Below are 25,872 nucleotides of genomic sequence, written 5' to 3'. Positions count from 1 at the left end.
TGAGCAAATCTGTGTGACCCGCCTTAGCCTCGCAAATCCTTCATACTACCTAACACTACCTATGCTACAATTGCTCCTGACAAAAAAACGCTACTGACGTGGCACTGGCAGACACTGTGTCACCTGCAAAATGGTGGTTTGCTCTATAAAATGGCTGGTTATATAATGAGCTTAAAGCCCAACACAACCCAGCCCATGAGAAGCCTGATGTTGCCTTGGCTGCAAAATGTCCCAAACTCCCTGGGAGGCACACCTCCTTACGGCCCGCTGCCCTCAACGCCCATGCCGTTGGAAGCCTCGTTTGCCTCCACACTCTTTAAGTTGTACTCTTTGCCTCGCCACAGGGCCGGCTTTAGGCATGTGCAAAGTGTGCACCTGCACAGGGCCGCCAAACCCCAGGGGCCGCCACCACGCCTGTCAAGTATCACGCATGATCAGGTGTGACGCTCCAGCATTTCAGTGTGGTGATCCGCATCACCGCACTGAAATGCATTGTCACGCATTTAATGCCACTCTGAAACTTTAGGTCAGCAGGGTGCCAGCCCGCGCTGTGGGCGCTGCTTCTCCCCGCAGACTTTCTGCCAGCAGCTAGGCTCAGTATGTTAATAGTTAAGACTGCTCTCAGCTCTGGGGTGGCTGAGAGTGTTTCAATGTAAGTGTAACAAATCTATCTGCCCGGCAGCCTGTCGTGCCTGGCTGGCGCCGCGCCGCTTTTAGACTCGCACACTGAGACAAGTAAAGTTTAATTTAGCACTAAGCAGCAGTGTACCATGCATGGTGCTGCTTCGGGCAGGCTTTGGGACTGGCTTGCAGCAGAGCACAAGAGCAACAATGTAACAATATTACCCGCGCCGCGCCGCGGCTTTCGTGATAGATGACATCACAACAGTGAGAGCGCCGTCGTGAGCGGATGGTTGTGGGAGGGAGGTTGAACTGATAATGGCAGGCAGAGCTCAAATCGATGTGGTAAATTTTGAAAGAAATGAAAATACAGAGATACTGTCCGGAGCTGACCGCGGACCACGGCGGCCAAGGGAACTCTTATTTATTACTGAGAGTCACTTTGAATCATGCTGGAGTCCGGATGACGTTTACCACGGGAGGAGTTGTGGCCACGACGAGGCGGGTCCTACTTAATTGCTGCGCCACTCTCGCCTTGCACAGTGAGTAACTCTATCCAAGTGATCGATGTACTAGGGAGGCACACAAGCAGCAGGGATCATGGCAGAGAGAGGCAGTGACTTGACCCACTGTATGCATATAGGCTCACAGGGTCCCTGACGGGGGTGGGGGTGGGGGGGGGAGGGGTCGGGGGCGCTGGCGCTGGCAGACAGAGCCTAGTGTGTGTTTGGAGTGCAGCAGTTCAGTGAAAGGACGAAAGTAGGAGGGGGTCCAAGCTGTGAGGCCCAACAGTAAAGACACCCTTACTTAGCCTATCCGCGTTCAGATGGACACCAAGAGTGCAGGGGCTCGACTCCCGCTGTAATTTAGGCCGATCGGAGGCGCTGCAGGTGGTAGATGGAGCATTAGCTAGACAGCAGGGCATTCTTTGAGAAGATGGGTGGGAGCTGGGCCTGGTCGATCGCAGGGAAAGCAGCATTGAGCACTGAAAACTGAAGATGCAGTTAGTCTGCCTCCTTCAGGTATAGATCCATATAAGTTAACCACAGCAACAAACGCACTGCAGCGCACAGGGTTGTGTCATTTACACGACCCTAGTCCAAATTACGCATATGGAGCAACGTTTGAAAAAGATGTCAGCAGGCTTGCATACGGACGTTATCACACATGACCAGTGCACAGCTGTTCTGTGCTCACCTGATTGCTCCTTTTGATTTGACCGGAGTTTTAACCGATGCCTTGCAGACTCATCTCCGCAGGCCACCCGGGTCTTCTTGCAGATCGGTGGTAATGTACCCACATCAGTTTGCACATTTGCTGGCCTTGGTGAGGAGCACAGACCTCATGTCAGCCAATATCCCACGCTCACCGATATATCTGCCACATTCCAATGGCACAGACAGGTTCCTTACCCCCAGCAAGTTTCAAGCAAAAATAAAAATGCCAAGATTCCAGCAACTCTCGTGATTAATGGACCGCCTGGATATTGTTAAGAGTTTTGTCTAGTAGAAATTTTACACAGAGTAGAGGTTATTATGCCTGCTGCAAAGCACGAGCACCGTGCACCTCACAGAAATGCATATAATTAAAATAGTTCAGAGCCTTACTGCTTTTGTTGGAGAGATACTTTTAATAGTTGAAATGTATAAATTAAAATCGTAATGTAGCACAGTGAGCTATAAACAATAATCAAACAGCTGCATGCAAACTGCAAGGTATAGGTTTAAGAGTTGATTTCTCCCCAGTCTTTCATTATCATAATGTTGCAAAGGGGTTCATTTGGGTAGAAATCAATTCTTAATAGTAAAAAGAATAACCAACTATGGTGGCACATTTTAAAATTCTGAAATTCTGCTTCTCCAGATCAAGCGCTCTTATACTATGCCCAGCTTAAATGACCTATAACTCCTTTTGTACACCAGTCGTATGTAACATTTCCTATACACTGCTTTACACACATATAACTCATTGTCTCTGTGCGATGTTAAGTGCTCTGACACCCTACACTGGTATGAGTAGCTTAAATTGTATCGTTCTGAGACGAATTCGGAAGGGTAGGAGCAGCTGCAGGTACTGGTCATCTAATGACTTTTCTGGACGTATTATTAAAACACCTTCCTGAGCGCCGCCCCGGCCGGACCCCCTCTTCCGGGGCCTCCACCTACGCTCCCTGCATCGGGCCACCATGAGCCTAGAGCCGGCCCTGCTCGCCATGATGATTGGTGCATGCTGCTTACTTGGGCAAATGGCATGGGCGAATCTCCACACTAATGACAGTCAAAATGTACAGTCGTCAGAGACGACTAAGAGGAATATGACGCAGGTTATAGAGGTTTCAAATTACGAGAAACATTTGCTAATCCTTCTCTAGCACCTCTTAGCATAGCTGCTGTATTCTATTTGCAAATGTACCTCGGCTTAAATGATACACTCTTTCAATTGGTAAAGAAGGTGACTGGTATTCTATAATTCAGTGTAGCTGTTACCTATCAGCTTATAGTACCAGGGAAGCTAAAGACTGTTATGAGTCAAAATCATTACCTCCTCAACCCTTCATGCTCTAAACATTAATAGATGAGGGAACACATTCATCAAATCTTTGTGCAGTCATACAAAGTGGCACAGAGAGCACCGAAGTCTGGAAAGGTGCACTTTTGTAGCATAAATAGTGCTTTGTATTGCTTTGCACTACATTGCATTAAAAAGGTGTTCTACGGGTGTACTTGGGCATTCCACCATACTGTCCATGGCTGTAATGACAGGTGATGGAGCAAGGTTTTGTACGTAAAGAAACTTGCTCGGATTCAGCCCTCTTGAATTAACATGTAACTAATTAATCAACATGTTTTGTATTATTAACAAATGCACCACATGACATTTCAAGCATCTAGGGGAAGCTTACGTATGTGCTTTTACTAACAGTAACCTGAGTGCCTAAAAATGTCCGCCAAAAACGCAGGAAATCTTCTGCGCATGCGTCTGCCACATCTAAGTGGTGTGACACATCTCTGCTTTTCGTGGGAAATCTTTGCAGCTGCGCACTAGTGCTAAGATGGCCGCTTCATGCTTTAACATACTGATGCACATGCTCCAGCTTTAACTAAACTTTGTTCGCTCTGCTTAACTATTAATGTTATAGTTTAAATAAAGTAGTGGTAGTAGAGTAGAAATAAGTGTTATGCAGTGTATTCATTTATTTTTGCATTCCAATGCGTCTCTCTTTGACTTTAATAATAGCTCGTATTTGTGCCTGAAGGATGACTTGTAATGTCATATTGAATCTGCACTGCATATGAACCAAAAGTACTGAAAGTCCTAGAGCAGTGGCATTGAACTGATGCCAATGACAGACTTGCCTGCGATGCGCCTGGGAAACCGACCCCTTGACCTGCAAAGAGGAAGACAACTTGCAAATGTGTTTAACAATGTAGACTAAATGAAATAATATTGCTGGGTGGAATAAAAAATCATGGGAAAGTAAATTATGGGCGGGAACATTGATCAACGTTATTGAACGAGAATGATTTCATACTGGTATGGTGTGATGACCTCTCCTCGCCTTTCTGACCAATCAAATGAAGGTAATACATGCATTTACAACATTGGGGGGTGGTATATTGCCCTGGAAAATAGTATAATTAAGGTAGGTTTAGTCAGTTACATTGTCCGACTTGTCACAGATCTGTCACTGACCCAACGTATGCTGAAGGAGAATCAAGAGCAGAGTGCTAGTCGAGCACTCCGTCAGAAGAATCAGGAGTTTGGCTGAGGGAGAAGATTTGATGACCCAGTCGGGATCCGAGTGTTAGCCGCAGAGAGGTATGCAACGCTGGCATTGCACTAAGTTGAGGATACCTGTCCTGACCTACACCTGTTCTGTCCTTTTGGCACCTGATTTGTCGGGAGCCCTTTTTCTCTTTGTCACGGCCCGTGGCCAGGGTTGGTCCTCGCACCATTCTAGGTAAATATAATCTGTGTGGGTATGTCCTTGTACAGTTTTCCTTTCTCACCCTTCCCAGTTACCAATGTCTAAAGATTCATTTTTAAAGTTTTGCAGAACTATTGTTTTAATAATTATTTTCTTACTTGAAAGAATTTTTATCTCATTTGTATGGCTCATGATTCAAAAGATATCGCATAGATAAAGAGTTTTAAACTTTCTCCTGAGTCACTGGTTATTTCATAAATCTAAATGTTATATTTCTACCTATTATTCTAACACCCTTTTCGATCCTTAGGACTTAGAGTACAGGTGACAAGGATTTTGGGAAGCATTCCAACTTCACTAATCACCTTCACAGTATCTGCTAATGTCTCTGGTGAGCAAAGCGCGGAGATACCCCTACGGGATTGATTCCTGCGCGATATAAGAAATTAAAATAAAAAAAATAAAAAAATATGGTGCACAGGTATAAGTCCTAACAATTAATTAAAATTCTGATAGGCATGAAGGTGAAGCAGGATTACCGGTTCAAGGTGTGAATGTTTGTGGGCCCAGGTGAGTATGGTAAACTGAGCTGGAATCCCGCACGGCATCAGTATTTCTTATTGATGGAGCAAGGTTTCGTACGTAAAGAAACTTGCTCGGATTCAGCCCTCTCGAATTAACATGTAACTAACCACACAACATTTCTAGCATCATGGGGAAGCGTGTGTATGTGCTTTTACTAACAGTAACCAGAGTGTATAAAAATGGCTGCCGAAAACGTGGGAACTCTTCTGCGCATGCGTCTGCCACATCTACGTGGTGTGACGCATCTCTGCTTTTGGTGGGAAATCTTTGCAGCTGCGCACTAGTGCCAAGATGGCCGCTTCATGCTTTAACACACTGATGTAAACAATACTGGGGGTTGTGGAATGCACTCCTATTTACACTGTCTCAACTTTGATTAATCTAAACGTACTCCGATATGCGTGCAGCTTGGTCACAGTGTCATGCCCAGGAGACACTGAAGTTAACTACAAACAAATTGGGACATATCTTTGTCCCAGACCCTACGCACTGCAAAATGTGCCACAATAGCAATGATTATTCCTTTTTAAACCACTTTGACTAATTTCATACATCCTTTTCTTCGTCTTTTTAATTTCACTCGCTTAATTTATTGTCCCCACTTTACGTCGTGCGCCTTTTTCCCACGTTTCTAATATTCATCCTGTGCCACTACGGGCCTCTTGAAAGAACATGACTGATGCGAAGTCTCGTAAAAGGCAGTGCTTTATTAAGTAAAACCCAATGCATTTCGGGCATGAAGTGCCCTTCTTCGGGGGTCACTGTAAATGAACAATAAACATGACAATCCATCAGAATACATCATACTGAATCATTGCATTATCTTACACAATCTCATATTGACTATAGCCCACAATTAACATCTCTGATGCACATGCTCCAGCCAGGGGCGTAACACAAGCCCCCGCAGGCCCCGCGTTGAGGGGGGCCCGTGTTGCGGTGGGGCCCCGCGCTTTGGGGGGGCCCGGCCTGGCCCCAGCCCCTCACGTAAGATCTGCAGCTGCGCCGCACACTAAGTAGGCTGTGACAAAATGGTGCGCAGCCGCAGCCCTGGGCACCGGCCGGGGCCCCTGCGCGAGTTTGAAATGGTGCGGGGGCCGGGGCCCCGGGTCGGGTCTATGTTTGAAATGGTGCGGGTGGGCCGAGGGGCAGGCCCCCTGGGAAGCTGGGCCTGGGACTGGGAGTCGAGTCGTCAGTCAGTGTCACTGTGCATGCATCACCATCATGGTGCGGTGCAGGGCCTGCTGCCCGAGAGTGTTCGAAATGGTGCGGGCGGGTGCCGGAGGGCCCCCGGCCGGGGCCCCGCCCCGAGAGTCAAGTGAGTCCGACATGGTGGGGGGGACCCCGGCCGGGGCCTGCTGCCTGCCTGCTTGCCTGTCACCCGTGTGAGTCAGTGAGGCTGGCACTGCAGTGGCACCGCCGATGAGATGGAACGTTTACTTTTTAGGCGTTTTAAAAGTTAACAACATAAGACGGGTCGGGACTACTCGGAGGTATCGTCCAAGGTATCAGTCAATCAATGGGAGGAATGTATTTGCGAGGAGTCCGTTCGGGAATTCGGTATACTGCAATTATCAACACTGCACAACACAAATATAGCTATTCAGTTATCAGTTTAGTTTATCTTTTTTTTAGTCGATATGAAATGGCGGCGGGCAGGCCGGGACAGCGCGCGGGCGCAGCGGGGACACAGTTGTTTACTCTCTCCTTGACTTTGTCTTTCACTTTCTAATTCCGCCGCGTATGCGCGTGGGGGGCAGGGCTGGCTGGTGAGTGACTAATGTCCTCATTACATTTGGCCCCACAGGCACAGCACATGCGCAAACACGCAAATGCAAGCCTCCCATAGTCATCAAGAAGAGAGAAGAAGACAAAGCCAGGCCCGCCCACGCTCAGGAAGGACTGTTTGTTTGCAGGAATTGAAGACTGCGTGCGTCTGAAGTATTAGTAAGTCCGTCCTGTCACCTGCGGCTGCGGGGCCTTCCTCCTTTATAATTTACATTGCCCCCGGCCCCTGTCCTCCTGGCTAGCCGCCCTTGCGCGCTCTGGGGTGGCGCATCACTCATTGACTGAAGAACTTCCTTTCCGGCCGGGGGGGGGGGGGGGGGGGGGCAGAAGGGGGCAGGGGCTTGCAACCCGGTCCCGCAGCAGCCTCGACTGATCTGCAATAGAAACTAATTGCTGAGCGGCGCTCGCCGCGCCTCTCAATGGCCTGAACATTGTCGTAGTTTAGAGTTCATTGCAAAAGATAAGCCCTCAAAGTCAGCCGTGGGGCCCTCGTGCAAACACTAAAGGCCTGTGTCTGTGGGCATTTGTTTGTGCAAAACAGGCACACAAAGGCGAGAGATAAAAGGGGCAGATAGGAGCAGGCACGTCCTGACTCACGACCCCCCGTCCCTTTTCCAATACAGCCGTTCACATCTTAGGCGAGGAACAGAACAGAAGACGCCCTCCGGGTCGGCTTCCCGCTCCCAGGGACAGGCTGCCCTATTAACTCTGAGTCCTCCTCAGCAGCTTTCCTAATCGTGACTTTTGCTGATTTAATTCCAACGAAGCCTTAATGGAAAAATAACGGCAGACAGATATAACAATTGCAATATGTCATAGAAGGGAGGTAGGGGGAGGGGGTGGTGGGTGCTAGCGCCGGGGTCAGCCTGCCTCGCTTCAGACTGGGATCACCCACACACATATATAGTATAGTATACATACTGTCGGAGCTGCCATAGCTGGAGAGTATATCAGACAGTGAACAGCTGCTGAGGACATCTGACACAGTTACGGGTGCTATGGCATTTAATGCTCTGTAAGCCCATGCAAATAAAACCAATATACCAGTGTTAACAAGCAAGGTTGTTGTTTAGACACCTTACTTACGCCCACCTCTGCCGAAAAAGGCAAAGGCATGCAGTAAGTCAATGAAAGAGGCCCTGCCGTCGGTAACTCACAAAAAAGTATTGGCACCTCCTGCAAGGAAGAGTGAAAGGGGTTCTAGATTTGAAAGAACATGGAGTCAAAGGGGATACATTATCGCACACACAATTTATTAGTTCTCTCAAAGTAGTAATGAAGTCTCTTCTTCCGTTTTTAAGTATTCTGAATAGTATCGACCTGTCACTGAACATTTTGATTGGCTCAACCCTATCTGGCCTAACTCCTGGGACAAATACTTTACCAAATCCTGATACCCCGCCTCCACGTTTTTCTACTAGTGCAGCACCTTCTTTGGTCTCGTGTTTAGGAGATCGCCCTGTCATTGACACTAACATTCCAACTTGTTCCTCCCAGCTCCATAAAAACAATGCCTCTGTTTCAGCCAATGGCCAGCTAATTACTCCATATGGGCCAAAAGAGGCTGGAGTGCTTAATCCTACCAGAAACCGCCATGTTACATCAAGGTAAAGTCATGAAAGAATACTCCATCTTCCACCTGAAGCCACTCCATTGGTAATAGTTCTTAATAATGTGCCATCTCTGTTGCCTAATAAGGAGGAAGAGCTGATGCAGTTAAAGAATAAAACTGTACATTTGGCTAGCGAAAGCGGCAGATTGGCCAAAAAGCAAAGAATTATTTCATCACATAAATAATGTTAAACGGGTTTCGTGGGTGAGTACACAATCCAAAATAGAACCAGGTGACTGCTTTATTGTAAACTTTAAAAACAGTTCATTAGTTCATTCTCTTTTGGATAGGCTTTTTTGGGACAATGCCAGTGGTCCTATTGAGGCAGTACCCTTAGGGTACTTTTATAAGCCATATATAGCCACAGGATATAGACCATCTCCTTCAACTGGCAATGCCATGCATAACTTCGTTATCCCAACCTCTACTCGTTTTTCCCCTCTTGATTATGTGGACTGACTACATACACCATCTGGCGACTGGTTGTGTTAGACAAACTAAGCATGAACTAAAATATAGGCCATTTGAATGTAGTACTGGTGGCTTGAAAAAATTAACATCGATTGCTGTGCCATATGTAGGTAGTTCTACTCCCCTTGAGTCACCAGTTAGCCCTGATTGTGCCTAATGATATTTTACTTGGTGAGCAGGCTCAACCTGTGGCACCATTTAATATGGACACAGGCACAGCTCGGGGTGTCCCTACTCCTTGCCTGGAGCGTACAAGTGTCTGTGCAGGTCACGTCATCACGGGCCCGTATGAGTCAGTGTCTGCCCTTCTGGCCTTCTGGGCTATTTTTGGAATATATTCAACATTCACATATGAAAGCGTTAATGTGTACACTGTGTGCGCATTATGTATATACTGGGACGGAGTGACATCCACACTATGTATATATAAAATATTAAAACAATTGTGATGTTGTCTGAAAACAGTTTAGCTGTATCATATTCACAGTCACTGTGACTGACTTCCTTACTTACTGCACTTAGCACGTGCACATACAGTGTCTCCAGACACGTTTTGACAATTTTCAGTAACTGGGAGTGGCGGAGTTGGATTCCCGAAGTGGGAACCATGAGTAGAGGAGGTACTATCCCATTGAGGCCGAGTTCGTGTACTACGAGCTCTCATGGCATTGGGGTCTGAGCTGAGATTCCTGCTTTTAAAGTACGTTTTCTTTTTGCCAAGACCACTTCCCTTGTACAATATTAGGATGTAATTTAGGTATCGTGCTTCCCAGTTAAGTGACAAGTGATTTGTTTATGCATATCTTAACTACTGGGTTATTTCAATACTCAGGGAGGGCGCGCACGTCGTGTGTGTGTATATATAATATGTATGTGTATAATATGTGTGTGTCTTGTTTTCTGGAGACGGATCAGCATTGAGCAAAAACGCTGGTGCAGTGACTGATCTGAGCCCTTTATCACACCTGAGAGGCCATTCTCGTCGACTCGTCCTTGGTGTGTGTAGGGTGCACGTGCACCGCCGTTCGCGCAGCAGTGATGGTCATAGGCACAGCTTCGCCAGGGGGTGTCATGCAGCGCAGCCAGCTGTAGCATTTGATTTGTGCCTAAACAATAGCGTTGCGGTCCACAACCGGTTATTTTGCAGAACAAAGATGCATTGCAGATTGCTTTGTGTCACGTCCATTGGCGCTTATTATGAGAAGTGTATGGGCCTGAGAGAAGTCCTTGCTTTGCGCCGGTGTTTTGGTTGGCTGCCCGCTGCATCAGGTAGCCTGTATTCTCTTTGTATTCACAGGCTGCTTGTACAAGAGAATGGGCTGATTTCCCACAAGAGCATTAACACAAATTAATTTAGTTATCTCAAGAGCTTAACAAGTTGGAGCCCCTGCTGGCTGTTCTTCCACAGTACAATCATTAGCATGTATGTTGAGATTTTTTCACACTTTCTCACTAGAACTTACAGAAAGACAATATAGAGGCATTTCATTTAAATGTTGGAGGTTTCAAAACAAAATATACTAGATTTCTGTGTGGTTGGGCAAAGTGGTACATGGTGGGCCGCACCGCCGGGGGGAGGCATGGTGGGCCGCGCCGCGGGGGGGGGGCCCTCCATGTGCTTTGCAGGGGGCCCCCTCAAGTTTCATTACGCCACCGGCTCCACCTTTAACTAAACTTTGTTCGTTCTGCTTAACTATTAATGCTACAGTTTAAATAAAGTAATGGGAATAGAGTAGAAATAAGTGGTATACAATGCATTCATTTATTTTTGCATTCTAATGTGTCTCTCTTTGACTTTATTATTAGCTCATATTTGGGCCTGAAGCGTGACTTGTAACGCCATATTGAATCCGCACTGCGTATGAACCAAAAGTACTGAAAGTCCTCGAGCAGTGGCATTGAACTGATACAAATGACAGACTCGCCTGCGATGCGCCTGGGAAACTGACCCCATGGCCTGCAAAGAGGAAGACAACTTGCAAATTTGTTTAACAATGTACACTAAATGAAATAATATTGCTTGGTGGAATAAAAATCATGGGAAAGTAAATTATGGGCAGGAACATTGATCAACATTTTTGAACGAGAATGATTTCATACTGATATGGTGTAATGACCTCTCCTCACCTTTCAGACCAATCAAATGAAGGGAATACATGCATTTGCAACATTGGGGGGTGGTACATTGCCCTAAAAAATAGTATAACTAAGGTAGGCTTAGTCAGTTAGATTGTCCGACTTGTCACAGACCTGTCACTGACCCAACGTATGCTGAAGGAGAATTGAGAGCAGAGTGCTAGTCAAGCACTCTATCAGAAGAATTGGGAGTTTGGCTGAGGAAGAAGATCCGAAGACCCAGTCGGGGTCCGAGTGTTAGCCGCAGAGAGGGGTGCAATGCAGGAGTTGAACTTAGTTGAGCATACCTGTCCTGACCTACACCTGTCCTTTCCTGTTGGCACCTGTTTTACCGGAAGCACTTTTTCTCTTTGTCAAGCCCGTGGCCAGGGTTGGTTCTCCAACCATTCTTGGCCAATATAATCTGTGTGGGCATGTCCTTGTACCGTTTTCCTTTCTCACCCTTCCCAGGTACCAATGTCTAAAGGTTCATCTTTAAAGTTTTGAAGAACTATTGCTTTAATAATTATTTTCTTACTTGAAAGAATTTTAATCTCATTTGTATGTCTCATGATTCACAAGATATTGCATAGGTAAAGAGTTTTAAACTTTCTCCCGAGTCAGTGGTTTTTTTATAAAGGTAAATGTTATATTTCTACCTATTATTCTAACACCCTTTTCGATCCTTATGACTTAGAGTACAGGTGACAAGGATTTGGTAAAATGTGGTCTACAGGTATGAGTCCTAAAAGTGAATTAAAATTCTGATAGGCAGGAAGTTGAAGCAGGATTACCTGTTCAAGATGTGAATGTTTATGGGGCCAGATGAATATGGTAAACTGAGCTGGTAAAATTGATTTGATATTATGTTTTAACCCAAAACTTGTAGGGGGCGTGGCCAAGATGGCAGGCTGAACGGACGTGCTTGTCCTCGGCTCCCCGGCCCTACGCCCTGTTAGCCCCCTTCACGCTGTGGTGGCCCTCGAAAATAAGTGCATCCTGACCCCTGAGAGGTGGGCAGTGACCACCAGCTTGGAGTTCGACTGCCGGTGGGTGGAGGCGAGCGGATTCGACGCGGCCGGCGCGCAAGCCCGGAGTGGAGGGCGGCCTCGGCCGAAGCGATCCCGGGGCTAAGAGATCCGGGGAGCTCCACGGATCCACCCCACTGGCCGCGGAGCAAGCGGAGACCGGCGCCCCCAGCCGCGGCAGCATAGAGGCCCCCGGGGGCTGGCGGAGGTGGAGTGACCCGCCTCCGAGCCGGGGTGAGAGGTGGCGGCCCGGTGCACGTCTGCACCGTCACTAATTGAGGCCCCGGCTTGGGCCTTTGCGGACATCCCCGGACATTATTGGTGGAGACAGCGAGGGGCCAGGAGCGAGATGAAGGACACGTCGCCCGGCCTGGGCGGGGCTTTGAGCTCCGCGCCTGTTGTGGGGCGCCAGTGGCGGTAGGAAGCAGTCTCTGCCCCGCTCCTCATCGGCGTGCTGTCCAGGGCGAGACCCCGGCTTTGGGCCTGGTGGCAGCAGTGGGGCCCAGCGCACTGGAGTGGCAGTGGAGTGTCCAGCGTGGTGGGCGACCGACGGACGCAGCGGCAGCCTAGAGCTACAGGGGGCTCTCCGAGCGACGCCTCTGCCCCCCCACAGCACCGTGGACTGGCCCGAACGGGACACTGGAAGGTAGGCCCGCGCGTCTCTGGGGCCCCGCAGCGCCGGATTACGGACACTGGACAGGCAGCAGGGGGCCCTGGGGGGTGCGGGTGTGACCACACACAGGGGCCGAAAGGCAGAGCACTGAGACAGCGGCCCGGGCGAGCAACACCGGAGTCTGGGCGGTTGGGCCTCCTGATCACGTAGTTACCCGGCCTCGGACCGGAAGCATTCTGTGGCAGCGAAGCGGAGGGCCGGACTCATGCGGCGCCAACGGGGTGAACCGGGCCCTGTGGCACCAGTGGGAAGAGGCAGGCCCCCCCGCTGGAGCACTGAAGGTGGAGTGGGCTCGGCGACAGCTGGAACGGTGCCCCTCGCCGGACGCGTGCGGACGGGAGTAGGCTCCCCCCCCGGAGCTGACCGAGTTACGAACCTGCGACAGGAGGAGGTATGGCCAGCTCAAGTCGCAGAACCAACCGCACCATCACAGACCTGCTCGCAAAACCCACCACCAAGGGAGGGAATGCGCAAACGCCCCCCTCTACCCCAGCAGCCACAAGCTTGCAGCAGCAGGAAGAGCGGGAGGCTCCCATCACGCGCACCTTCCTGGAGACGTTATTTAACACCCTTAGAGATGACTTCCAGGCTCTCAAGCAGGACATCACAGAGGAACAGCGGGAGCTACGCCGTGACTTGGATCGCTTGGGGGAGAGGGTAGCGGCGGTGGAGGAGTCCGGCCATGCTCGCAGCGACGAGCTCACGCACTTGCAACAAGAGGTCCTCCGCCTTCAAGAACAACAGGTAGGCCTTCAGGCGCACGCAGAGGACCTGGAGAACCGCTCACGAAGGAATAACATTCGGGTCCGGAATGTGCCACAGGGTGCCGAGGGGAACAGCGTCACTGGATACCTACAGGCCCTCTTTCGTGCGGTGTTGGGGGAGGCGGAGGACATTCCCATCCGCATAGACCGTGCCCACAGGGTGGGCCTGCCGAGACGAGCACCTGCCCCGCCACCCGACATACTGGCCTTCCTTCCAGATTTCCCGTTGAAGGGGCGGATTCTCCAGGAGGCCCGGCGGCAGCAACCTTTGCAATTCCGAGGAGTGACTGTGGCGTTGTATCAGGACCTGTCAGCCATCACGCTGCAAAAGTGACGCAAATTTAAACCAGTGACCACCTTTCTACATGAAAAAGAAATACCGTACTCCTGGGGCCACCCATTCCGGATCATCTTTAAGTGGCAAGGGAAGCTACACCAACTTCGCTCCCTCAGAGACACCTGCGCCCTTTTGGACATTGACCTGCCGGACCCCTCTGACTCGGAGGGAGAAATGCAACATGACTCTCAGGCAGGGTTGGAGCAGCGGGGTCAGGGTGACTGGCGGAAGGTCAGACGGAGGCGCAGGCGTGGGGCCCGCTTGAAGCCAGACCCTGAGACGATAGCCCAGGAACAGGCAGCAGCTGTACAGGAAGTGGAGCGAGATACCACTGTAGCCCAGTGAGCAGCATGAGAGGGCCACTGCTCACACCTCGCTTTGAAATGGGGGGATCGGGGGGCCGGGGGAGAGCCGCTACTGTCACGTTCCTCATAGACACTCTTCTACGGACCTGTGAGGTTTAACAGGCCCGAGACTATGGTTTGTTTCATTTGGTTCCAAGTTGGGGTTCCTCGGAGGGGGGAGGACGGGGAGGGGTGCGGGTGAGGGCTGGGGGAGGACCCTTGGGAGTTGTTGGTTCTGGAGTAGGGGGGGCAGGGGTTTGGGGGGGAGGGAGAGGGGGGGCGGGAGGGGACCTTCTTGTCTGCTGGCGCCACAAGATGGCACTGACTGTTTATCCTTTAGGCCACTGACCCGCACTGACCATGAGCGAGTTCGCGCCCCGCACCCAGGTTGATGTATCACTTGACCGTTCTTTCCCTGAATGTTAGGGGACTCAACAGCCCAAACAAGCGCAAGGCGATCCTCTCCTTCCTAGAGCACTCACAAGCTGACATCTGTCTCCTGCAGGAGACGCATCTGGTGTCCAAAGATTGTCATAGGCTTCAGTCTCGGGCCTTTCCTGAGCAGCTGTTCTCGTCCACCCCTAAGAAGGTGGCGGGAGTGGCCATATTGTTGGCGAGGTCATTTAGAGGGAAGGTGCTGCAAAAGGAGGCGGAGATCAAGGGCAGGCTACTGCTCCACCGCTTCCTGGTGGCGGGGCAGACGCTTCTAATTGGCTCTGTGTATGCGCCCAATGAGGGTCAAGAGAGGTTCCTGCGCACGGCGCTAGAGGTGGCCACAGCCAACACACACCAACACTTACTTCTGGGGGGGACCTCAATCTAGTGTTTCATAATGTCACTGACCGCTCCAGCCACAGGGTGGGCCAGGTGGGAGCCTTGTCAACAGAGGGGCACGCTCATCTCACCGACCTTGGACTGATCGATTTGTGGAGACACCTTCACCCACACGACACAACCTGCACCCACTATTCCGCAGCCCATAAGACTTACGCGCGTCTGGACTACCTGCTTTGCTCAACTCTCCTCGCGGCGCGCACTCAGGGAGTAGAAATCCACCTGGCCTCGCTCTCTGACCACTCCCCGGTTTCGGCAACTTTCCTGGTGCCTGATACACCGAGCCCGCAGCGGCACTGGCGCTTGCGCGACGGCCTGCTGCAGAGCCCTTCCTCTGTGGAAAAGATTAAGACGGCCATTGACCACTTTCTCCAGCACAATGCTAACGGGGACACTTCCAAGGCTACTCAATGGGTCGCGCTCAAAGTAGTCCTCCGTGGCGAATTTATCTCTCTGGCAGTGGCCAACAATAGAGAGCGCGCGCAAAAGAGGGCTGACCTTTCGCAGCGTGTTCGGGAGTTGGAGCAGTTGCATCAACGCACCGGAGCGGCCAGGGCATGGCGCCAACTTTGCACGGAACGGAAGATGCTAGCGGCGCATGACCAGGATGTCGCGGAATTTGCAGCGATACGCCTGAAGCATACCTACTATACAGGGGGGGACCGATGTGGGAAATTGTTGGCATGCAAGTTGCGGGAACAAAGGCAACGCCGGCATGTCCAGGCCATCCAGCCCAATCAGGGGGATCTGATCACAGACAGCGCTGCCATAGCGGCGGCATTTGGGGCCTTTTATACCAATCTGTACGATGCAGACGAGCTAGACTGGCAGCACGGCAGCGACTACCTTGAAGGGGCAACTCTCCCATCTTTGACTGAGGCTCAGTCTCAGTTCCTCGACAGGCCCGTCGGTCTAGAGGAGGTCATTTCCGCGATTTCCCGCCTTAAACTGGGAAGTCCCCGGGCCCCGATGGCTACTCTGCGGCTTTTTACAAAAAGTTCTGCCAGAAGGTAGCCCCCCTGTTACGGGACCTGTTCAACACCTTCGATAAGACCGGGACTATTCCCCCCGAAATGCTGGAGGCAGCCATATCAGTGATACCCAAGGCTGGGAGAGATCCCTCCCGGTGCAGCTCCTACAGGCCCATTTCTCTATTGAATGTGGATCTGAAGTTGTATACAGGTATCATCGCGAGCCGGCTGGCACCGTATATGCAGCAGCTGATCGATCCCGACCAGGCCGGCTTCATCCCTCAGCGGCAAACGAGCGACAACTCCAGACGCGTTCTCCACCTTACAGAGGCCGGTTCACGCACAAGACCGGGATGTATGCTGCTTACCATCGACGCCGAGAAGGCATTTGGGTGCGCAGGCCCTATCTAGAGTAGACTCTCCAGAGATTCGGCCTTGGGGAGACCACCCGTAACCGAATCTTTAATTGCTACCGCCAGCCCACGGCAACAGTGCGGGTCAATGGGCATACCTCACCGCGTCTCCCGATTGGTAGGGGGACCAGACAAGGTTGCCCGCTCTCCCCTCTTCTGTTTGCGCTGTACATGGAGCCAATGGCACAAAGGGTCAGGCGCCATCCTTGTATCCGGGGCATTCCCTTTGGGGGGACACTCACAAGATCAGCCTGTACGCTGACGATGTCTTGCTCTCCCTGAGGGACCCTATGCGATCCTTGCGGGCTCTGTTGGTGGAACTACACTCTTTCGCGCAGGCATCGGGCTTCAAAATCAACGTTGATAAGTCGGTGGCTTTGAATGTGTCCCTACCCGCCGACGTACTGGCGGACGCCAAATCCGAATTCGACTTGCAGTGGTCTGCTTCCACAGTTTCGTATCTGGGGGTCCTTCTGGCGCCTACAGTGCGGGGCACGGCCGACGCTAACTATACCAAACTGAGCACGCAAATCAATGAGACACTGAGAAAGTGGAACAGCCTCACTCTATCCTGGCTCGGTCGTGTGGCGGCCATTAAGATGAATCTTTTGCCGCAGATTCTCTACATCTTTCAAACCCTCCCGCAATGCCCGCCGACGGGTTGGCTTCAGAAGACCCAGGCAGACTTGACGCGCTATGTCTGGAACGGGCGCTGTCCCCGCTTTAAGCAGCAAATAGCGTCTCTCCCACCGGCGCATGTGGGCGTTGGTCTGCCGGACATCACACTGTACTTCCAAGCAGCACAGCTGCGCACACTAGTGGAATGGTACCAACTTGAATCCAGCAAACACTGGCTCTTTCAGGACCAGGCGGGGGCTGGCCGCCCCCTCCATGGTGTACCCTTCCTATCGAGGTGTCATAGACCCCCTAATCTTTACGCGTCGTACATCACGAGTACTGTGATGAAAGTTTGGGATCAGGTGGCGGTACGGAGTGAACTCACCTCATTCCCTTCCCCGCTGACGCCCATATTCGGGAACCCCGATTTCACGCCGGGCCTAGATCCGCAGGCATTCGAGACTTGGAGGACCACTCCCTGCAGGGAAGTGGGGCATATGTTTAACCTGGAGGGAATCCTCTCCTTTCAGAAAGTGAGAGAGGATTACGGGATACAAGAGGCGGATCGACTCCCTTACCTGCAGGTCCGGCACTGGGTCCTGCACCCGTCCGTTCGTCCGGGCGTGCAACGATTCCTCATGCCATATGAGAAATGGCTTCTCAGGCGCACGTCGGAGAAGAAATTACTTTCAGATCTATACCAACACCTACTCCTCACACACATACACACGTACCACCCGGGAAGGGCCAGATGGGAGGAGGACCTCGGGAGGCAACTCACACGGAAGGAATGGGAGGGAATTTATCATAGAGCCAGACATTCGGCCTACCATACTGGCCTCACGGAGACCCTGACGAAAGTAGCCATTTATTGGTACCACACCCCGGCACGCATACACAGATGGGACCCCAAGACAAGCGATCGCTGCTGGAGGGGGTGTGGGGAACGGGGCACACTTGAACACCTGCTCTGGAGCTGTGAGAAGCTGCAACATTACTGGTCAACCATCCTAGATCTCATAGACGCACACTTAGATACTCAACTGCCTTGATTCCCTGCTTATGTGCTCCTAGGCCTGCCGAATGCACTGATGTACCCCCTGAAATCTGTGAGAGGGAGGTTGATTGCCATAGCGCTGGGTTCTGCGGTACAAAATATAGTGGCACGCTGGAGGGACACACAGCCCCCCATACACCTTGGCTGGCTCCACAGACTCTGGATGGTACTGGGGATGGAGAAGCTATCCCTGACTGCAGCGGGGTGGGGTGAGGAGTTTGCAGAACTTTGGCGGCCATTTCTGACCCTGCTCACAGGGGAATTTAGGGAATTGAGCTGCCCTCGCTACCTGCGACTACTACATTTGGCGGACACTCCTATCCCGGAACCTAAGGTCAAGACTCGGAGGCAAGCATCTCAGAAAGGGTGGGTGCGGGTACCAGCTCTCTAGACCAGTTGTAGTGAAAGGGATCAGGCCAGCATTACTTAGCGGACAAGAAGGAGGGTGGGGTAAGGGATTGGGGGGGCAGTTTGGGCTTGTTGGGGGTTTAACCGTATTGCATAGATCACTACAGCATCCGACTCATGCCATACTTGTTTGACGCGGCCAGCCCGGCTGGGTTGTAGGCGGCTTGCTGTGTTAATATATGTCGAATGATGCCTGTGCCCGCCAAGAGTTTCTTTAAACACTGTAAATGTGCGACTGGTGCCTTCGCATGTTCGGAATGTTCTGTTGCGCTGAATAAAAACATTTAATACTAAAAACCTGTTTGTATTGTTTTATGTTGTCAGAAATCCCCGGGATATTGAATAGCAGGTGGTAAATGGAAGCCACACTGCAGTAAGGTTATTTGTCTGATGAAGTAAGTGCAGATAGTTAGGTAGAATTTGAAGCACTGTTTAGGGATTATTTTTATTGTGTAAAAGTGAGAATAAGTGATACCAAAGAGGTTAGCTGGTGAAACTTTGCCCTTATATCACCTAGAAAGGGTAAGTCTAAAGGAGTAACAGGTTCTTTGATGCTCGAATGAAGAGTAAGCGGAAGAGGTTTTACTCGTAGTGGGTGAAGAGTAAGCGGAAGGGTTTTACTTGCAGCAAAATAAACTGTCTTTTCTTTGAATTTAGTCAATCAGACACAGTAGCGAATGTTTCTATGTTGTTAATTACTCAAATGTATTTTTAAATTGAAAGGGAATTAAGTTGTTGTATTACCTTGCAAAGGAGGAAGTCAGTCTCAGGTACTGCACTGACGTCACAAAGAGCCGCGCTGGGATTGGTTGAGGCAGCAGGTGTGTAGCTGAGGTAATATTGTAAAGGAGGGGTGAGTGCAGAGAGTGTGAGAAACTCTTCTCACAGAAAAAATGTGCAACCATTGGTTAAAGTGATACAGAAATTAAATGTTGATTGGTTTTTGAAAATGAGATACAGGCTTTTAAATTGAAAGGGAATTAAGTTGTTGTATTGCCTTGCAAAGGAGGAAGTCAGTCTCGGGTACTGCACTGACGTCACAAAGAGCCGCGCTGGGATTGGTTGAGGCAGCAGGTGTGTAGCTGAGGTAATATTGTAAAGGAGGGGTGAGTGCAGAGAGTGTGAGAAACTCTTCTCACAGAAAAAATGTGCAACCATTGGTTAAAGTGATATAGAAATTAAATGTTGATTGGTTGTTGAAAATGAGAAACAGGCTGGTATTGGAGAGGCATTTAAGTGAAGTAAACAATTGATTAAATTAAGATTTCTGTGAAAATTAGAACAGAGCTAATTATATGTGGCATCTAGACCCGGCAAATATAGGAAATTGCTCTGATAGAAAATTTTTAGGGTTTGCTAGAGAACAGCAAATTAGAGTAAGACCCTATATAATGTACGAAGAAAAGAGGAAAATGTAATTCTTGCAGAAAATGAAGAATTATTTTAAAAAAGATAAACCCGTCAAACGAGAGAAGGTATTATTATTCCTCCACCGAAAACGCCTGCATCATACATGAAGATAGAAAGGGGCTACCACACTTGTGTGTGGGTAGAAAACTGGATAGAGTATACAAAGGACAATGGCATATTGGCCTTTCCAGAGTATGGTACCTTTAATGGTAGAATTTTGCACAATCAGATGTATGAATTAGACCCCAGACCAAGATTAATGCAATACAAAGCTTTAGAAGAGTCGGAGCCGGAGGCTTTTGAACGAGACAGTACACGGTGTGATAGAAATTTTATTAGATTTTATCCTAGACATCTTAAAGAAAACAAGAGAAAAGCAGATGAAACAATGGAGACAGTCTATGTTAGTGGAAGGATTATATTCTGTGTTGACCTGAGAAGAGCGTCAGGAATTAAGAGTACAGAGAAAACAAAAGACTTACCCCTAGATGCATCAACGTTGTCATTTGCGATTCCTTATTTGCGAAAAATAAGGATTCGCAAATAAGGAATCGCAAATGGCAATGCATCATTTATTTCGCTATTTTATTGAGATTCGGTAAAAATCGCAATTTTTACCGAATCGCAATAAAATTGCGAGTTTCAAATAGCGAATTCGCATTTCCCATTCATTCCTAAGGGCTGAAATGCCCATAGGAATGAATGGGAATTGCAAATTCGCAATTTGAAATCGGAATTCAACAAAGCCTTTCAAGGGTGGAGAGGGGGGTCCAAAGGACCCCCCCCTGCACCCATGAAATGCACTTTTACATGTAAGTTACATACACACATGTCCTAAGGAAATGTGTGTCTGTAACTTAACAGTTTAAAAAATGCATTTTAGTGCATTTTTAAACAATTTTGCAAATTACCACGAAGTTCAACTTCGTGGTAATTTGCAAATGCAATTTTTAAAATCGCAAATGTTTTGTCAATGATGCATTGCTTTTAAGGAATCGCAAATTCGCGATTCCTTAGAACGCAATCGCATTTTTGGAATTCGCTACAAATAGCGATTTCCAAAAATGCTTGATGCTTCCCAAAAACCAATTTAGGAAGTGCAAACGGCCGATTTTTGCGATTTGCACCGTTTGCACTTCCAAAAAGGTTGATGCATCTAGGCATTAATGACTAGTAATGATTATGAAGATGATTATCTTGAGGATATATTAATGAAAAGCCTGCCACCTTATTAGGAATTAACAAACAGAGTTAACCCTAGTGCTCCGTTCTTTAAACCACCTTTGATTCCACGGATTGTACATGAAACTAGTATAGAAAAAGTATTACAAGAAAAAGAAAAGGAAGCAATAAATAAACAGCGTAATAAATTAATTCAGAAAGTCACTCCATTAATTACGAGTCCTGAAGCCCTAACGATATCAGTAACTTTAGGTCCTTTAGGTCCTGTTGTTACCTTGTATGGAGATAAACAACCTAGTCCTAAAACTCCCGTTCTGACCACACCTGTAGTACAACCCAGGAAAGAAAACATATTAGTAGATGACCAAGCAAGTGAGTGCAAGACAGTGATTTCCCTGATGGATTTGCCTATAAGAAAACCAGTGGGTGACTCGATCAGGAAAATTACTCCTGGATGCTAAAGTGAGGTACTGATTGAAGGTCCACCGGAACTAAAAATGCCACTGTAGTAACCCCAGAAGAAATAGAGAGATGGTCCCGAGACATAGAAAAGCCAAAATCACAGACAAAAGTATTAGACATTTTTAAATCAAGAGTAGAACTAGAAGAAATGATAGCCTGAAATGTAGGAATGGAGAGACTAAATACCTTCAGTGAAGAAGAGTTGTTATTCATATGTTGAAGCATCACTCGAAATACTAATATATTTCATGAGAAATTAATGAATCTGACCTCTGACATGGGAACTGACATAGGTAAATCTAAAGTATTGCAGAAACCATATAGAGCAGAATTTTCTGACAAAGATTTAGAAAACATGAATGTGTCAAGACCAAAATTGCAAATAAAAGAATTGTTATTGTTGTTACAAAAATGGGAGACTTAGACAGATGGAAAGCTAGATGGACAAAGAAAAGGAGGAAGCTCAGGCAAATCTAACTACATCTAATAATCTAATGAAAGAAACTGAAAAGGTTGAAAGGTTATGTCCAATAAGAGAAGTGCCAGGAGGAGGGTCTGTTTAACTCAGACACTCTGTTCATCACCACCCCCTTTTGTAAATCGTTTTTGGCCACTATAGGTGTGGCAGGGTATACTCAGACATGAGTCCCTTTCTCACTGCTCCATCAGGATTCAAGCAAGCCGGGCCGAAGAAGGCTGAAATGCCAAAAACCGGTCCCCGGTAGCTTGTCTCCTTTCTGGTGAAGAATTGGCTTGGTAGTTTAGTCTGCCCTGTTCCCATGATGCACTGGGCCAGGGACAGACTGATTTGCATATAGCCAGGTTCTGAGCTGGGATGGGGCAGTGAGATAAATAACGGTGATGGATCAAGCCCTGATCTTTGGACTGGGTAAGAGTGGTCTGTTTAACTCAGACACTCTGTTCATCACCACCCCCTTTTGTAAATCGTTTTTGGCCACTATAGGTGTGGCAGGGTATACTCAGACATGAGTCCCTTTCTCACTGCTCCATCAGGATTCAAGCAAGCTGGGCCGAAGAAGGCTGAAATGCCAGAAACCGGTCCCCGGTAGCTTGTCTCCTTTCTGGTGAAGAATTGGCTTGGTAGTTTAGTCTGCCCTGTTCCCATGATGCACTGGGCCAGGGACAGACTGATTTGCATATAGCCAGGTTCTGAGCTGGGATGGGGCAGTGAGATAAATAACGGTGATGGATCAAGCCCTGATCTTTGGACTGGGTAAGAGTGGTCTGTTTAACTCAGACACTCTGTTCATCACCACCCCCTTTTGTAAATCGTTTTTGGCCACTATAGGTGTGGCAGGGTATACTCAGACATGAGTCCCTTTCTCACTGCTCCATCAGGATTCAAGCAAGCCGGGCCGAAGAAGGCTGAAATGCCAGAAACCGGTCCCCGGTAGCTTGTCTCCTTTCTGGTGAAGAATTGGCTTGGTAGTTTAGTCTGCCCTGTTCCCATGATGCACTGGGCCAGGGACAGACTGATTTGCATATAGCCAGGTTCTGAGCTGGGATGGGGCAGTGAGATAAATAACGGTGATGGATCAAGCCCTGATCTTTGGACTGGGTAAGAGTGGTCTGTTTAACTCAGACACTCTGTTCATCACCACCCCCTTTTGTAAATCGTTTTTGGCCACTATAGGTGTGGCAGGGTATACTCAGACATGAGTCCCTTTCTCACTGCTCCATCAGGATTCAAGCAAGCCGGGCCGAAGAAGGCTGAAATGCCAGAAACCGGTCCCCGGTAGCTTGTCTCCTTTCTGGTGAAGAATTGGCTTGGTAGTTTAGTCTGCCCTGTTCCCATGATGCACTGGGCCAGGGACAGACTGATTTGCATATAGCCAGGTTCTGAGCTGGGATGGGGCAGTGAGATAAATAACGGTGATGGATCAAGCCCTGATCTTTGGACTGGGTAAGAGTGGTCTGTTTAACTCAGACACTCTGTTCATCACCACCCCCTTTTGTAAATCGTTTTTGGCCACTATAGGTGTGGCAGGGTATACTCAGACATGAGTCCCTTTCTCACTGCTCCATCAGGATTCAAGCAAGCCGGGCCGAAGAAGGCTGAAATGCCAGAAACCGGTCCCCGGTAGCTTGTCTCCTTTCTGGTGAAGAATTGGCTTGGTAGTTTAGTCTGCCCTGTTCCCATGATGCACTGGGCCAGGGACAGACTGATTTGCATATAGCCAGGTTCTGAGCTGGGATGGGGCAGTGAGATAAATAACGGTGATGGATCAAGCCCTGATCTTTGGACTGGGTAAGAGTGGTCTGTTTAACTCAGACACTCTGTTCATCACCACCCCCTTTTGTAAATCGTAGGAGGAGGGTATGTGCATGCCCCATGGTCCCAGCAGGATATTTCGTCATTTACAAATGATTTCCAAAAACTCAGAGAAAAACCTGTAGAATGGTATAGGCAAGTCGAGAGATTTGTGAAGGTTTCAAAAGTACTGCTAAAGGATTTAGATGGCTTATTTGACATAGTTGTTCCTGCAGATTTGTGGACAGAATGTAAAATTACGGTAGATTGGCCTAATGATGAATATCCTAGAGATCCAAAGACAGGAGCCCCGTCAGATGATGTAATGAAAACATATAATTAGGTAATAACCTATTTGAAAGGAAAGGTACCCCTGACAGAGACAGATTGGAATAAAATAGACAGAACAACCCAAGACAAAGATGAATCTGTACATGCATACTATGAGAGTCTTTTGCAGGAATTTAAACAGTATAGTGGGTTGGAAAATATTGATAATAAGGACATGACACATTTTATCTATTGTTTTGTGTCCGGACTAAAACCCGAAATATCCCAAATGATTAAGGAGCATAAATGATGCTGTCAAGTGAAGCCTATCAATAAGATTCTCAAGTATGCAAAATACTGTGGGGATGAAATTGATAATAGGTGAAAGAAATTAGAAGCAAAAGTAATGTGGGCACAAGTAAAATTAGTAGAACAGCAAGAACTCAGTTGAATCAGCAGGCAAATAATCACAGAAGAGGAGAAGGACAAGGTGAAGGTAGTGTCGGCAAGCCTAAAGGGAGAATGAGCAAAGAAGAGGCAAAGAAAAAGTTTCCCTGTCACAGGTGTGGAAAATTGGGGCATTGGAAAAACGAGTATAAATTAATACAGAATAATAATGTCCAAACTCAAAACTTGAATCCACAGACACAGAAAGTATGACAAAGGCAACCACAGCAGTTAATACAAAATCAGTTACTCTCTGCCCCTATGCCTGATTTTGTGAGTCAAGCCAAATACAGTGTGGATACCGGTAATTGGGACAGAAGTGATAAGAAAAACACAGTAATATCACAGTTCCTCTTGCAAGACATATTTTTTGACAAAGAAAGTTTCTGACCGTGCCTGAGAGGGGGGAAGAGGAATGCGTACTTGGCGCATCCTTACCTGTAGATCAGTCAGGTCCTTACGTTGAAGGAAAAGTTGAGGGAAATGACATCACCTTCTTGTTGGACACTGGTGCTACCCGTTCTACTGTGAGAACAGCAGACATCCCACACCTACCCCTCTCGGGAAAAGCGATTCAAGTAGTGGGCATTTCTAATAAACAAATTAGGACCCCTGTCACAGAACCAATGGAAGTGTGTCTTGGAAATTGTAACGAAATGCATAAGTGTGTGGTGTGTGACTCCAGTCCCATAAACCTGTTAGGGAGCGATTTACTGTGCAAAATTACTTGCGCAATTTGCTGCACCCCAAGTGGAGTTAAAATTCAGACTCCATATAAAGACAGAATTTATAAAATCATGTTAGCCAAGCAAGAAACTGAAATTAAAATGATGACCCTAAAAGATTTACCAGAAGAAATTCAAAATACTTTAAATCCTGATGTGTTGGATTTTACCGGACAAGAAGTAGGATTTAATGGCAAATGTTGACCCGATAGAAGTGACAGTGAAGGAAGGTGAAGTTTACCCAAATACTCGACAGTACAATGTGAGCCCAGAAAGGAAAGCAGGTGTTGCAGCAGAAACAGAGCGATTAGTTGAGCAAGGCATTCTTAAAGAAATAATTAGCAGTCCATGTAATTCATCTATAATTGGCATAAAGAAACCAAGCGGAAAATATAGGGTAGTCCAAGTCCTGCGCAAAATCAATAAAATTGTTGTCCCATGTTGTCCAGTGGTTCCGAATCCAGCAGTAATTTTGTATCAGACACCATGGAGAGCAGGATGCTTCACTGTAATTGATCTATGCCATGCCTTTTTCTC

Source organism: Lissotriton vulgaris, chromosome 9 (genome assembly GCF_964263255.1).
Source record: "Lissotriton vulgaris chromosome 9, aLisVul1.2, whole genome shotgun sequence".
NCBI lineage: Eukaryota > Metazoa > Chordata > Amphibia > Caudata > Salamandridae > Lissotriton > Lissotriton vulgaris.
This window is presented reverse-complemented; position numbering follows the sequence as displayed.